This window comes from Solanum dulcamara, chromosome 4 (assembly GCF_947179165.1).
Source record: "Solanum dulcamara chromosome 4, daSolDulc1.2, whole genome shotgun sequence".
NCBI lineage: Eukaryota > Viridiplantae > Streptophyta > Magnoliopsida > Solanales > Solanaceae > Solanum > Solanum dulcamara.
In genome coordinates, this window is record NC_077240.1 from 72,917,839 (window position 1) to 72,921,705 (window position 3,867).

The following is a 3,867-nucleotide window of genomic DNA, read 5'->3' on the forward strand; positions in this document are numbered from 1 at the left end:
AGGAATGTAGGAGTATGTAGACTACAGAAACATGAAGGCTATAGCAAACATATCTTGGAGGAAGATGAAGCAGTGCGGGACTTTTAATTGGGTTAATGGGTAGGATTGTGACTGAGATTAGGTCTAATTGCATGTTGATTAATAAAAACAATGTTATATATTTAATTAATGATCAATTTAGTTGAGTGATTTTATTGATATAAATATCTAAGTTTAAAAATAAGGCAAAAAAAAGTGTATTAACATAATTTAAATACAAGATTAAAAAAATAAGAAGATTTCAAAAAAATAACTTTTATTTAAAAATATTTTGAAAAAAATAGAAAAAAATGTTTTACACATGTTGCGGCGTGTGTGGTACAAATGCAGCTTACCTGGTTGAAGGTGCCACATCGGCATAAAAGGTGCATGAAAATATAGAAAAATTGAGTTTGGGGGGGGGGGTTAATAATACCCTAGTAAAGTTAAGATGTATCGCTGAAATTTAAGTCAGTGTTTAGGAGGGATACTTGTGCCTTATCCCAATAAAATTCAATGATTTTGCTATATAAATTCTCAAATTTGAGTAACCTTTTGAGATATTAACTCCCTATATATTAGGCAAACCTTCAAGGCCAAATCGAGATGGCAATGGGGTGGGACAGAGGCTGGCCGGTTTTGATCTATGTGAGGTAGGGTGGGTTTAAGGATATGTGGAGCGGCGGAGGCGGAGCGGAGCGAATTTTGGGCTATGCAGGACGGGTGGATTTAAGAATATGTGGGGCAGGGCCGGGGTGGGCTGCGGGTCTATTATGGTGAAACAAAATAATGCTAAATTTTCTTTATTTGTGAATAGAAACGGAAAGTTGTTCCTATATTTCTTACAGTGGTGCTTCTTTTTCTGTTAGTGCGACCATATAAATTTCTTTTTCATGAAATTTCTAAAAATTGTCATTCAAAAATAGTCCTCGTGAAAGTGTTATCTTCTCTTCTTGTTTTTTTTTTTAAATGACAATTAGTCCAGGAGATTAGGCATGTCTAGAAGCTCTCAAACTCAATAACTAAAAACTAAAAATTGTCCATGATCCTATTTCATAAGTGAAGCAAATTATGTGGGGTGGAGCGGGGCGGATTTATGCGGGACGGGTTTGAAACACATAAAAGTGCAATGCGGGCGGAGCGGGTTGAAAGCTTTGTGGGTTAAGGCTAAACCAGCCTTGCCCCGTTGCCATTTCTAAAGCCAAAAATTCAAGACCACTCACCTGCTAAGGCCATTCTGGTATATCTTTTCTAAAAAAAAAATCTTATTTTTTTTCTTAACTCTTACTATTTTTGCCAATGAACCAAAAGTTGGGTGATCCGCAAAGAGGACCTTCTATCTTTGATATATAAGTAACCTTAAAGAGTTTTATTTTCAAGTAAGTTAACATTTGTAATAGGAATCAACCAAATATCTAATGTAGGAAAAATGATGTATGTTAGCATCCAATCGATAGAGTATTCAATGGAGAAGAAAATCGTAGTTTTGGAATAGTGTTGCCCATGAGGCATGTATTATTTTTTAAGCCCAGAGCTATGTGTTGCTTCTAAGGCAAGTGTTATAAAGTATCCCAAATGTTAGACAGTGAAAATGATGTAAACTGATGTTCATAAGGTGCAACTTGTTCTTTAAAAGTGTTTGGACAAAGTCTTGCCTCTAAGACAGGAGTTATAGAACATCTCATAAATCAATACACAATGTGATAGTATCAAGTATTGCTCATGGGGCTTAACTTGTTGTTTGAAAGTCCTGGGGGTAATAAATCTTTCCCATAAGGCAATAGTTATAGACCATATAATTAATGAAGACATAGTGTAGTAGTGTTAACACTTGCCCATGGGGCGTAACTTGTTGTTTTGAAGTTTTTGGAATAAGATAGTGTCAACTCTTGCCTATGGATATATACTTGTTGTTTTGAAGTTCTCGTTCTAAGTTTTGTCTCTAAGGCAAGAGTTATAGAGTATCTCATAAATCAAGCTACAGTAAAATAGTGTCATCTGAGAAAGCTTGTCTCAGTACATACAAAACAATGAAGTAACATTCTTAGTGAAGTATACCTTGGCGGGTAATAACAAAGCAATGCTACTTTTGGGAGTACACCTTTTCATTATAAAGGAAATTGGATTGTACATTACAATCTGTTGCAGTACATCCCCTGCCTTTTCTGGTTTTATTTAGACGCTCATGGAAGAGTACGAGGAGGATGTTTTCACTATTGTCTATTAGTATACATGCCATGCCACATGAAATACTCAACAAGATGATCTATGTTATTCTTCTCCTTGGATGGCCAGAAAGTTGAAGCATAACAGCAACGTTTCGAGATCAACAAGATTTAATAGACTGATGTGCAAGAGGAAACTGTAATTGCAGAGTAAAAGACACTGTAAAACTAGATTCATATATAGAGGCGGTGCCATGATATGAATTCGGGATTATAGTTCTTTTAAGTTACGCACAAATAACCAGTACATATTCAACAACAAAGAACTCCTGTAAACGAGTCAAATTTTCCTAAAACCATTCATAAACGAGACAAATCAACTGAAATCTAATAAATAATCTTTGAAATATTCTGGAAACGAAGAAACTATACCTTGATAAATACAATGTAGATTGATTTTTAACTTGTGAGAAAAATTTACATTACTTACAGGTCTGTAAAGCATTAAAAGGGAAAAAAAGGACTAGTACTAATTTAAACTGACCACAGAATGAAGAAGATTAGTGATTGATCTAGTTGTAGTTTTCTGTCAAGAAGTAGTCAAATTAGAAAGATCGCGTGCTTAATTAAACGCCAAAGTGCATACAAAACAAACTAAAGTCTCTACGTTACTAGTCTTTCTACATAACTATTAATCCATTTGATATTGGTACCAGTTGTAAAGCCTGCCACCACCCGCTATGGTTGATGGTTGGTAAACACAGCAGAGGATAGCAGTCTGTCCAGCCACTAAATGATGCTTAATATCCAGAGGCAATAAAAATAACCTATGAATTGCAAAAATTTCTCAGTGGAAAGAGACTTAATTTCTACATAACTATAAATGCCACTGATGTGGTAGTTCGTAGGAAGCCCCTTTATTTCTAATTTTCTCCAACTCTGTCTTGTGACATCATAACATGAGCATAAAGCACCTGATTTTAAGTTGAGGATGAATAAAATCTTCCCATCACAAGACATGCTTGATAATATGACTTCGGGTATGACTTGTGGTCGTATGTGCTTCCACATTGAAGGATAGTGAATGATATGACTCTCCCATTCTTCTTCTTTCTAAATTTGTCCCAAAATCTGCAAGTGGATATATTCACGCGACCATGTTTCATAATTAATGATTGCTAGTTGACCCTTCACCTCTATGAACTCGTAATATCAATACTTAGATGCATTCTTCAATACAGTACGTTTGGAACTTTCAGTTTTAAGATCAAATGCATCAATATCAATTAATTCGTCATGGAAAACAAACCTATAGATAACTCCATTGATGCAAACCCCCTGCTTGGAAGCAGAGGATTTTCCATCTTCCTTTTTCTGATCAGAAGTGCAATTAAATTCCCATCCGTCCAAAAAGTATTTTGTTCCACCCAGACGGGTCATAGAGTGAGATGTATGCATATCCGTAAAATATGATTTGGAAACAAGAGAATGAAGAAATTTGCTAACACACTTAATACGCATTATGGACTTGACAGGAAGCCATGTGAATATTTGAATGACTATTTCTTTGGGAATTGATGGATTCATCTGCTTGTACACAAGTTGGACGCCTTTCTCTCTTCTTTTTTTAAGATCTAAAACCCTTTCCTTATGGAGCGTATATATATCTGTTGATTTGTCAAGT

At 35.2% G+C, this 3,867-nt stretch overlaps 1 pseudogene; it reads right to left on the minus strand.

Moving 5' to 3' along the window:
* Window positions 1–2,972: 2,972 nt before the first annotated feature.
* Window positions 2,973–3,641, minus strand: LOC129884358 (uncharacterized; annotated as a pseudogene).
* Window positions 3,642–3,867: the final 226 nt, after the last annotated feature.